This window comes from Python bivittatus, unplaced genomic scaffold (genome assembly GCF_059951505.1).
Source record: "Python bivittatus isolate LINGU-HERP-01145 unplaced genomic scaffold, Pbiv_v1 ctg000610_np1212, whole genome shotgun sequence".
In the NCBI taxonomy this organism is placed as follows: domain Eukaryota; kingdom Metazoa; phylum Chordata; class Lepidosauria; order Squamata; family Pythonidae; genus Python; species Python bivittatus.
Window position 1 is genome coordinate 39,603,855 of NW_028277088.1, and position 12,855 is coordinate 39,616,709.

The 12,855-nt window shown below is 36.7% G+C and overlaps 1 protein-coding gene across 4 annotated transcripts in view; it reads left to right on the forward strand.

Moving 5' to 3' along the window:
• The window catches only part of RBMS3 (RNA binding motif single stranded interacting protein 3), a 609,805-nt gene that overhangs the window by 165,604 nt on the left and 431,346 nt on the right, over positions 1–12,855 (forward strand). The gene's annotated exons all lie outside the window — the stretch shown is intronic.

The window sequence follows — 12,855 nt, forward strand, 5'->3', positions numbered from 1 at the left end:
GATAGCATTAAGTGTTAAATCCCACTTTATCAGATGATGGGGAATAGTATTTGCTATGGGAAATCTGTAATACATAAAGGAGAGATACATGACTCTAAACATGCACTGGACATATATCAAGCATTTATATGCCCAGCCAATCCTTACTGTGGGTCCTTGGATTTGGGAAGTTGTTAATCTCCGTTTATTGGTGTCTTTGCAGGTTTGGTATTAAATAGCCTCTCAGATAGGTAAATTATATACGGTATCTAGAAGCAATTGCTATAAAAAAGAAGGCATATACTTTACAAAATCTTTTATTCTTTTGTTTTAGTTCTATTTATAATAAAAATGCTACCAATTCTGTGGAGGACCATTGTCACCACGTTGCAGTTATAACCCAGCACTTTTTTGTCTCCTCACACCCACTTTTTCTGTCAACAGTCTACAGTTGTTCCTTGCCTCAGGCTCTGAGATGTGTTTCCATAATTCCCTTTTGATTAGAACTACCTTTATACATCCCTTCTGTTGCCTAGGATCTGTTCCCTGAAATTCTTGATTTTAGAATCTAATTTTTGTTTTGTTTTCTTCCTTTAGGCTTCCTTGGCCTTCAGTTCAAGCCCACAAATAGAGAGCCATTTTGGTCTAGTGGTAGGCTAGAAAGCAGGAGACTGAGAGTTCTAGTTCCACCCTAGGCATGAAAGCCGTCTGGGTGACTTTGGACCACTCACTCTCTCTCAGCCCAACTCACCTCACAGGGTTGTTGTTGTGGGGAAAATAGGAGGAGGAAGGTATGTTCGTCGCCTTGAGTTATTTATAAAAGTAAGAAAGGCAGGATAAAAAAAAATCTAAAAAAATAACATATTTATGGGGATATAATAATCTGTGTTATGGAGGAAGATGGCATCATTCTTTTATTCTGTTTTCTGTTCCTTTTTAATACTGTTACTTGATTGCAATTGGCAGTTTTTAGGGAAGCATAACCAGTAGCCCTGTTCATTTCCTTGCACTCCCTTGCTTTCTCCATATTGGAGCAGGGTGGTCTGAAGAGGAGAGTTTGCACTACGTCTCCCTGTTGTAGACTTTTCCTGTCCAGTATATGGAAAGTGGTAGAGTTAAGTGGCAAAATGGGACATAGAAGATAAGAACAGCAATCCCAGCCCTGTTTAGAGGTTTGTAAATGCATGCAGAAACATTTTTCTTCTGTGATTTTAATCCATTTTAACCAGGCTTAGATTAAATATCAGAAATGTACAGTATGCTATACTAGAAAATATGCTATGTTTTAAAATCTATGTCACATCACTGTAGTACTGGCTGTGTCATCATGCAGAGGGTCAGGAAAAACTTTATTTACTCTTTCAAGCATGCCAATAGCCATGTTTGTAAAATATATATTTGTATTAATACATATACTAGGGCAATTTGCATATATGCTAACCAGAAAATATTTTGAGCTCTTTCTTGGAATCTATGTTGATAGCAGTGTGTTGGCACAGAATTGTATAAACTTTCATCAAGGTTTATTTTCATCCTGCCCTTGGAGAATACTGGCCCATATTCTTTTGTAGAGGCAGTCTGGCTGCAAGGATACTGATGAATGCCTGTTTATTGGGAGGCGATTCTTTGGGTGGCATCTGGATCAGCCAGATCCCTCAGCAAGATCACCTCAAGTATGGAACCCATGGCCTTCCTCTTTCCTTTGTCATCTGCATTTAGAACAATCCTATATCGAAAGGTAGATATGGAATTGTTGGTAAAAATACATTGTGTGAAGAAGTAATTATGTGTGCGTGACTGCATGGTTGTACTTAGCATGCATTGAGCACACTGGCTTTGATCAGGCCCACTTTTCTGTTTCTTCATCTATGTACTGTACACACCTGAATGTGATTCTCTTATTTTACAATATGTAGCTTGTCTTGTTTGTTTTAATGATGCAAAAATAAGCCTGGCCCTCAGGCTCCTTACCACAGGCTCATATGCCATCCTTACATATCTGCATATGTGTCCTCTGTTTGGCATTAATTCTGGACTAAACTTACATCAGTTTAAAAGTTTAGCCCAGGGTGTGTGGAAGTACAAGGGTGAACCATCCCTCTCCCTCACCCCCCTTTTGTTTCCCATTCTGGGGCAAAATCGTGTCAACAATTCAATATGCCAGCAGCTGTCATTTTGTTGTTCTCAAATTAAAAAAAATTCTGGAGGAAAAATTTGGTTACCATCTGATTGGAGCAATTGGGTAGGTGAATAGTGATTGGGGAGCATTTCAGCCTTGCCTTGCTTCTTGACATACAGTAGAATGTGTTCACAGACATTTTTGGAAGTAGGTATGAGAAACTGATCTGTGGAGGAATATGCTATAACATCCCCCCCCCCCCCGCCAACCTATGCCCTCCAGATATGTTGGGAGCACAACTTCCCAACTCCTAGACAGCACTAACTTGGGCAAGGCTCTGAATGAATTTAAACTTGATGTTGTTCTGCTTAGTCTTGCAGATTTATGATACAACTCAAGAGGATGCTTTCAGAGCCTTTTCTTGTGATTACTTGTGATAATCACAGAGAATTTGACTGGAGACTATGTGGTCTAATCTGCAACAAATGTAAAAATGCAGTTACTTTTACTAGCAGAAACTTTCACATTTGCAATTCTAAGATTACATGAGTTTGCCTATAATTAGAACATTAGTATGTAGCAAGATATGGTTTCTTACGGCATTTTTTGTTGGGTAACTTGTGGCTCGTGAAGTACCCATGAACTTCCTGGTCACTAGTGACTTCTTGTTGCAACTTTAAAATACCTGTTTCCTGATTTTCTGTGATCAGGGTTAAGCTTCCTTAGCATCTTATTTAAGCTCATGTAAATTAACCTAAATAGCTATTGGAAAATATTTCTAAAAAGAATTGCCCAGTGTTATTAAAGCAGTATCTTTAAAAAGAATGTGTGAAAACAAAACATTTTTCTTATAGTTTTTCCCCTGCTTCCAGCCACAGAGTTGCTTCCTTGTATCCACTTTTTTTTCTCCTTAGTGTGATACAGATCTAGAACAGGGTTGGCAGCCTACGGCTCTCAATCTAATTTCATGGATCCTCAGCTTCATTTCAAAAGCCCTCTGATTTCAAGAGTCCATTTCAGCTATCTCTTTCCTTCCCTGAAGCCTGCTACTTGGGCAAGAGAAGGGTGTCAGAAAGAAAACAAATGAGTGAGACACCCATTTAAAATCATAGAGTTGGAAGCACCACTCAGGTCATCAAATCAATTCCTGCTCAGTGCTTAAATCAAATTAAGGCATCCCTCACTGATGGTTGTCTAACCTTTCCTTGAATGTTATCTAATGAAGTGAAGCCCACCATGCATCTGGGTAGCAGTTCTAATATTTAATTGGAATGTGTCTTGTTGTAATTTAAATCCATCATTCTGCACCCTGTTTTCTGGAATGATGGAAAACAAGTCTCAATTTTTTTCCATGTGATACTTTTTCTGGTATCTGAAGAATGTTGTCATATCCCCTCTCAGTCTTCTCTTCCAGCCCAACTTTTTCAATCTTTCTTCATAGGTATTCATTTTCTTCTAGTACTAATCAACCTTGTTGACGTTCTCTGAATCCCTGTTAAAGTGTAGAGCCCAAAACTGCTGGACTCAATACCCAAGATGTGGGAACTTCTGGATCCCTTTTCCTATAACCCTGCCAACCTGTTGATGATATGGCCATTAGTCAAAATAATAAACATAATAATCAAGCTGGCCACCTTTGAAGATGGCACTTGAAAAAGGGAAAAAGAAAGTGAAATATGTGTCAGAATGAGACCTCTTTCTTAGGATATGGCTACGTTCTTGACATTGAGTTTTGAAGATTTCTTAGAATTGTTTACAATTTGTTTATGGGAAGAATTACTACATGTTTTTAAACTTAACAAATATGAAGAAAGACTGTGGTATGAATCCTCTGAAAATGAGCATAGAACATGGTGGGTAGCATTGGAGAAAGGATAAATTTAAAAAAGGAATAGCAAACAATAATTCTGTTTCTAAGCTTTTTCTAGTATGCAGGCCATTAATTGGAAGCATCAGTAGCAGAATTCTGATTGGCTTTCATTGATCTGTGATTCTAGAGAATAGAAGAAATTCCAGCTCCATGTTCAATAAGTGTCCTTGTTATCTAAGTCTCTTCATACTTTTACATCTCAATGTTTCATTTACTTGTTTATTTATTTGATTTTTGCTGCACTTGGAATAGAAAATAGTCAGGTGTAATATTAGTGGCACTCACACTGCCAAGTCCATTACACAAAATGCCAGACATTTTTGACAATGGATCGACACCATCAAACCTTTTATCAGCTTAAAATAACCTTGTCAAATAATCTGCCAAATGGAACAAATAAAACTGTAAGAAAACAAGTGAGCCCTCAATAGTCACCTAGTAAATAACAAAAACGTTTCTGGAAGTGTGTGATGCTATTGTTTTGCTATATACTTTTGGATTTGAAAAATTGCTTCTAAAGAGGTTTCAGCTGAAGTACATAGAGCTTTTAGGTTGAGGAAATTGTCATGTGTATGTGTGTGTGCATTCTCAGTATATTTTATATTTCCTCTATGTCCTAAGTGCATTTGTGTTTTTATGAATCATATATAATATGTCTGAGTAGACACTTGAGAAATATGCTATAAACACAATTCCCTTCTCCCTGCCTATTTACTGTCTTTAGTTTTCTCAGTTGCAGGTGATAGGTACTGTGAGAGGTGGCACCTGAGATATTCTTAAATAGTAAATAGGTGTGTTAAGGTTAACATACCTGTTTGCCATTTAACATCTCTCTATTACTTTTTATTTTCTTTAAAATATTAAAACTTAAAAGAAAAAAAAGAAGGCCTACCTTGATTGATAAGATCATTAAAATAACAGGCTGGAACCTAAGGGAGTTTTTCTAAAGAAAATATTTATTTTGATGAAAGAAGCTTCTCCATAGGCCAGAGGTATTATGGACCTAAACTGTTAGTTTGTTTTGCTATTAAGTAACACTTGTTTTAATGCAACTGATTACAGAGCTTAAGCAAGCTTAACTTTATAAAACAGTGGTTTCATAAATTTGAGATATATTGTATATTATTTGTTTGTTTATGTGCCATCAAGTCATTGTCAACTCTTAATACCCACATACATAGATTTTCTCCATGACTGTCCCTAACTGGGACAGGTCTCCCAATGGTGCACTCATTGCCACTATAACTGAGTCCATTTAGCTTGCTGCTGGTCATCCTCTCCTCTTCCCTTCTGCCTTTCCCAGCATTAGAGCCTTTTCCAGAGAGTGGGTCTTTGCATAATATGTCTGAAGTAGGATAATTTGAGCCTGGTCATTTGTGCTTTGAATAAGAATTCTGGGTTGATTTGTTCGGAGATCCATTTGTTTGTTTTCTTGGCTGGTCATGGTATTCTCAGGAGTCTTCTCCAATATCAAGGTGTAATAGCATACTTGTGCTATCCTGCTTTTTCTTTATATTTAATTTTAGTCCCATTTTTTTTACTTTGCTCCTTTACTTTTATTAGAACTTGCAGATCCTTTGCATTTTTGGCTATCAGGGTAGTGTCATCAGCATAGTGCAGGTTATTGATGTTTCTTCCTCCAGATTGTTTCTCTCTATGCATGACTTAAATCCAATTTGGCCTTCGTCTCCCTTTTTTTTTTTAATTGCAGTGATTGTGGGATAAATTGTATTATTTATTATTTATTTGCCAATTTGTATTAGCATTATTATGTTCGGGCTTCTTTGAGGAAGAGGTAGTTCTTGCCACTTTGAAAAAGGCAGTGATACACCTCCACTTGAAGAGGTCATCTAAGTCCAGCTATACTAGTCAACTTCCCTTTAGAGGGAAGGTTTTAGAGAAGATGGCTTGGTAGCAGTTGCAGAGGGTCCTAGAGGGAGGCAGATTATATGGCTCCCTTACAGTCAGTGTTTAGATTCAGATATTCACCTCTATTAGATTCAGATATTGAATGAAGACCACATTGGTTGCTCTTATGGATAACCTTTTGTGGGAAAAGTACAGCACTTCTGGTCCTTCTTAGGGATGTTTGGTACCATCTACCAGGGGATCTTTCTAGACTTCCTATATGGGCTCAGTATGGATATGGAACTGGTAACACTTTTTTAGAGTGGTTTCTCTCCTTTCTAAGTGGCCAGTTCCAGTTGATATTAAGAGTGCTTGAATTTGTGATCACATCAATATGGGATGCTCCAGGTTTTGGTGTTCTCTCCCTTACTATTTACCATCTATATTAAACTCCCAGGAGAGGTCATCTGCCATTTGCAGGGAAACATCATCAATATGCAGATAATTCCTAACTATACATTTCTACCCTGTCCTGAACAGGAAATGCTATGGACGCTCTGATCAGGAGACTATAAGGATGGGAAGAAACAGGATAAAATCAAATTCCAGCAACACTAAGCAGCTGTTTGTCCAGAAATGTACAGGTTTTCTGTGGCCTGTGTTCTTGCTCTGGACAGGGTTGCTCTCCCTTGGAAGGAACAAATTCATAACTCGGAGGTTCTAATATCACACCTCCTGCTAGAACTGCTAAAATAGAGTCCATGGATGTGAGGCCTTTGGTTGGCTTTCTGGAGCAGAAGGCCTTAGAAATAGTTATTCATACTCATATTCTCTTCTATTAGTTACTCATACCCTTGTTACTCATACTTTTACTGCAATTCACTATATAGGTAGTCCTTGTTTAGCGACTGCTTCATACAGTGACTGTTTGCAATTAAGATGATGATGAAAAAGTAACTTTATGACCAATCCTCACATTTACAACCTTCTCAGATCTGTAAAACAAAGGAAAGCTGAAGTAAGATCATAAACACAGTAATGGTTTCACTTAGCAACCGCTTCACTTAACCAAGTTGCTGGTCCCAATTGTGGTTGCTAAACGAGGACTGCCTGTACTTAAGGCTACCTTTGAAGTCTATTTGGAAGCTACAGCTGGTGTAAAATGTGGTGGCCCATATGTTGGTTAGTGAGAGATGCTTTGTTAATGTAATACCAAGACTCTGCTTGCTGTATTTGTTACTGGCTTGTTCCTGAGTATAAGTGCTATCTATTATCTATAAAACTTTACATAATTTAGGTCCTATTATAGAGAGAATCCACATGTCCCATTCAGTCAACCTTTGAGGGGATGCTCCAACTTCGCCCTTAGACAGGTTAAGGGGAGATTGGGTCCAGGTGCAAGCCTTTTCTGTAGCTGTCCTGTGGAATGTGCCACCCAGAGAGCCTCAGTGCCTCTGTCCTTTTGCAGAGAAGTTAAGCATGACTTTTTAAAGGAGCATTTTGGGATTAAGAATGGGGTTTTGGATGAAGTATTTTTAAAAGCTTTATTATTAGTATGGGTTTTAATACTGTTATTATTGTCCATTTAATTATTTTTTTATTTGATGCTAGCCATTTGAATTCTTTGGAATAAATGCTAGTAAAGAAATTGTTTTCATGCCCTTGCACTTAGCTTGCAGGGGAAGAAAAAGAGATACTACCAAATGAGGGATAGGATGGTGAATTCCCAAAAGGGCAGAAGATCAGAAACATGACAGAACTATTTTCAAGACTTATCAACTCCAGTGACAATTATCCCTACCTGCTAATACAGATGCAGACAATAATACTGAAAAGAATAGCTACAGTTGTATTACCACAGATTTTGAAAATCTTAGACTTTTAAGATTGGCAGTCCTAGTTGCCATCATAACCCCAGGACTGCCAGGATTGCCATAGCTAAGCAATGCAGTTACATGATGTGCTTTATGACCGCATTATAAGTCTCCATTATAAGTCTCCATTATACCTCATTATAGGTCTCCATTATACCTATTAAATCATATTTGCCTTTCTTTAATATAAGCTTGAGCATATCTTGTTTACTTGTGCGGGTCATTAAGCGAGGAGAGGCAGGAGTCCCAGGCAAGGACCATGGGGGGGGGGGCTGGGTGCCGTGGGGAGGTGGGAAGTGGTATAGGCAGGCTGGTTGGGGCCATAGGCAGGTGCTTCTGATTCTGTTGCAGTAGCCTGCTAGCAATAAAGGTCTTTCCAAAATTCCAAGTGGTTCTTGTTTCCTGAGTTGGTCTGCCTCAAAGAACTTGACATATCTGGCATTATATTGGCATCTGGCATGATATATCAAAGAACTTGATATATCTTGGCATTATATTCCATGAGATGCTGATTAGTAAGCTAGTTAAGAGGTGGCAAGTAATTGAAAATCATATTTTTGAAAATCATATTCTTCAGTATTTTCATTAATGACTTGGATGAAGAGATGGAAGGAATGTTTTTCATATTTGCAGATGACAACATCTGCATGAGATAGCTATTTTGGATATTTTGTAATATTGGTTAATTGAAAAGTAAATATGAGCTGGAAGTTGGATGTTCCTTCAAAAAAGGTAAATTCAGCTTTAGGTTGCATCAACCAAACACACAACTTCAAAATCACAGAAAGTAACCCTACTTTAGTCAGACTCCACTGACTAATGTTATCATCTCTGATTCATGGAGCAGCTCTCTGGGTCTCAGTCAGATCAAGATTAGATTACTGTAATGCATTTTATAGTCCAATTCAGACATGATCCTAAATCATAATATTTCATATGAGAATAAGCTATGGGACACCTTAGGGATATTTGTGTTCTTTTACTAGTCTTCCAGAGCCACAAGGAGATCACAAGCTTTCAATACCATTTTAAATTAACCACAGTTTAGAATGTTACTTGAGCCCTAAACTGTGGTTCATCTTAAGTAGGATTAGTGAAGACAGGCCAAATAGTAAACTAAGCCATGTGTGTCTGACTTTGAAGTTGATCCAAAACTTCCAGATGGTCCAAAATGAGCTTCCAAGATTTTAACAGGGACTTTCAACTCCATTATATCGCCAATATATTTTTCAACCTCAAGTCAAATTAACTAGACTTTACCTTGAAGGGTCTAAGTAACAAATGGTTAGGATACCTTCAAAACACTGCTTGTCATAAGGGCCTGCCTCAGACTTGTCATCAGTTTGAGAAGTTGTTTATTATTAGTATTAGCATTATTTTGTTATGTTGTTGTAAATCTTAATATACTATATTGTTTCAATATAGCAATATTTGTACAGTACTGGTTGAATATTATTAACACTCTAATGTTTAGATAACTTAGACTATTGAGGTCTAAGAAAAAATGGTATTATATCAATATTAATTACAATGTAGGATATCAGTGTTACTGAGCGTAAGATTATTTGAGTTTTTCATTTAGAGTTGAATATAACATTTAAAAAACCACTATAGGTTGTGTCAAAGTATTTATTGGGCAATAAAGGTTTCAGTTTTAAGCTGATTACTTAATATTAAGATCTCCATTGTGTTGTTAATTAATGTTTTTGTACATATTAATAAAAGAAAACAGATAAACAAAGCAAGTTTGACAACAATTAAAATCCAAAAAAATAAGGGGAAAAAAAGATAAAAAAAAGAAAAAACTAAAACTTCCCCTTTGGCGCAATATGGTTGATGGGGTCACGAAGGGTCGGACACGACTTAACGAGTGAACTGAACAAATTTACAATGTTTATAAACATTTGAGCCCACTTAGAAGCCAAGCTGTAAATGATTATATTTGAAATGCTGTATGATGTATTGTACGTAGGGGAACCATTCTTGCTTATATTTGGTTATTTTTTTTTCTTATATCACCAAATTTAGGGAGAGCTGCCTTCTTTGATATAACTTGTAGGAAGTAAAAAGTTTATACTGTAATGCATTTCAGCCAACTTATGTTTGATGCAATTCTGTCTTTACATGCTGAGACTAATTTTAAAAATCAGTTGTAACATCTGATTCAAAAATAAATTAATGATAATGCTGTTATCTAGTTGTATCTATGGGACAACATACATTGTTATTAATTGACCATTATGATTATAAGTATAAACATAAAAATTAGATGTAAATGCTGTGAAATGATACAATACAACTTCATAACTAGGCTGTTCTCCTGAGGTTTTAGTGCAATCTTACACATGCCTACTCAAAAAATTTCTGAAGTTCAATAGGATTACATCCAAATAAACATTTGTAGGCTTACAGATACATTGTGTGTACATTGCTATGAAAGACTGCGTTCACACATAATGAAAAATCACAGTGTGGTTTGTATTTTTGGTTAGCATAATAGGTAAATTCTCCTTATGATTTAGCATTATGTTCAGACCAGGTTGTTGTGACATGTTCAAGAAACTATGATTATTTTAAAAAATCTGTTTTAGCTTTATATGTAAGCATGGCCAATATTTTACATTAAAAATAAAATATGGCAACCACAATTTCAAACTTGTAATTGTTGATTGTTGTGAGCAACCCAGAGTTGTTGAGAATTAGGCAGCATACAAGTTTAATTTATTATTATTATTATTATTATTATTATTAGTAGTAGTAGTAGTAGTAGTAGTAGTAGTAGTAATAGTAGTAAATATTGTTCTTGAAATAAACAAATAATCTGATGGCAGTATTCCAGGTCTTAATTTCTAATAATTTGTTCAAATATTTTTTCCTCCAAATTTGCAAACCTGATTGGGATCTATAAAGGAATTAAGGGAGAGAGTCCCTCTTTTTTTTAAACCGAAGATGTCAAACTAATGCAGAATATTTGAAAAATATTCAGAATTCATTGACTAGGAACACTGGATCTTGGGTCTGTAGTGTTCTGCATTTATAGTTCTTCAAACAAGAATATTTTTCTCAATTCTTTTGGTTTTTTTATGTAATACATATCTTATAATTCACTGTTTCATTTAATAACAGAGCAATTACTCAAGTTTGGTTCCCTTAAAATGACCAGTAACAGACGATGGGATGCATGTTACTCCATTTCTATGACTTCATTGAAAATGTAGAAAATTAATTACTTCATGAATCTAATGAAGGAATTCATTTGGAAGCTGGATAACCTCTTTATTAATGTTTAGGGGAAAATGCTTTTTGTATTTAAGGCCAACAGTACGGAATATGTGGCCTGCCAATGCTGCTGTTGAGACAGATCTTCAGCAGAAAGCACGTTAAGGAGTGTGTTTTCCATACGTCTCACCATCGTGTTTCAGGTCAGCATTTTTGCAGAGCAGCATTTGAAACAACTGGCTATGACAGAGAAGATATAAAACAATCCTTATAACGTACCTATGCTATAAGTGTGCAGTGTCAACTTCCTTTTGTTGTGTGTTCAGCAATAAGCATATGATTGTGCTGCAGTATAAATGAAGAATAAATTTTGGGATTGATGACATTCCATGTATTATCCACACTCCAGAGGTCTAGTTGAAAACATCTATTGTCACTCATTACAAAGGGCGAAGTAGGGCAATTCACTTACATATTTGGTATAGTTGGCTCCTTGAAATGCAGACAAGTATGCTTGCATGTGCAGAGGCTTTTCCATTTCTTTCTATGAGTTGGGAAACCTTTCTTATTAATTTTTAGATGCTAATTAAAAACTTTACTGTTTGTTCAGTTTTTGGAGACATTAGGATGTTGATCTGTTTTTTTCTGGATTGGCTGCCAGTTTTATATGTTTATCTAATTATTATTCTTAATCACTGGATTGTAATAGACTGTGTATTTAATTAAGTAGTAAGCCTCTCTGTGTGCCTGGCTTGGTAAAAAATTGAGATTCAAGTGTTTAAATAGAAGTGCTCTGCTGGGATGGCTCATATCATTGCCTTTGAATATACTAGGCAAAAAAACAAAACCCTGGGGTTCTTGGATCATAGAAAAAATATATAAAGCTACTATTGCAAAGGTACAATAATAATAAAAGACAGAAAACTTAAAAACTAAACCCTGTGACTTATGAAAATGGTAAACATCAAATCTTTTTTGGGGGGGGTTCTTGTAGTTTTTACATATTTTACATATACATATTTTACATATACCTTTAAAGCCCTACATGGCATGGGGCCAGGCTACCTGAGGGACCGCCTCGCCCCCACAATTTCAACCCGTCCCACCTGATCTCACAGAGAGGGCATGCTCCGGACCCCCTCAGCAAAAGAACTCCTACTAGCGGGGTCCAGAAGGCGGGCCTTCTCTGCTGTAACCCCCGCCCTTTGGAACATCTTGCCCCCGGAGGTGAGACAGGCCCCCTCACTCCCGGCCTTTCGGAGGGATTTGAAGACCTGGCTCTGCCATGTGGCGTGGGGCGGGGAGGGAGGTTGTCAGAAATGGGGTTGGCTAGCCCCCTAGAGGCCTAGTGTGGCTTCCATCGGCCTCTTGGATTTTTTCTCTTTCCATTTGTGTAGATGTGTTTGTCTTTTTATAAATTTTAATTATGTATTTATTTGTTTTAATTTGATGTAAACCACCCAGAGTCCCCCATTGCAGGGAGATGGATGGGGATAAGTCTATGTATAAGTAAATAAATATTAAAATAATCTTTTTTGTGTGTGTGTGTGCCGTTGAGTCAGTTTTTGACTTCTGGTGACTGCCTGGACTAATCCCTGCAGTTTTCTTGGCAAGGTTTTTTGGAAGTGGTTTGCCATTACCTCCTTCCTAGGGTTGAAAGAGTATGACTGGCCCAAGGTCACCTAGCTAACTTTGGGCCTAATGCCAGACTAGAGCTCATGGTCTCCCAGTTTCTAGTCTGATGCCTTAACCACTACACCAAACAGGCTCTCTTTTAAACCATCCATATGGTTAACAAATAAACATGATAAAGAATATACATTTCTAACAGTTATTCATTTAACAAGTTTTACAATGACAAAATAATATTTAATGTGTCCTATTTGTTTAAAAATACTCTTTTGAATCTTTATAGTTTTAATGGAACAACTTAATATTAATGTAGG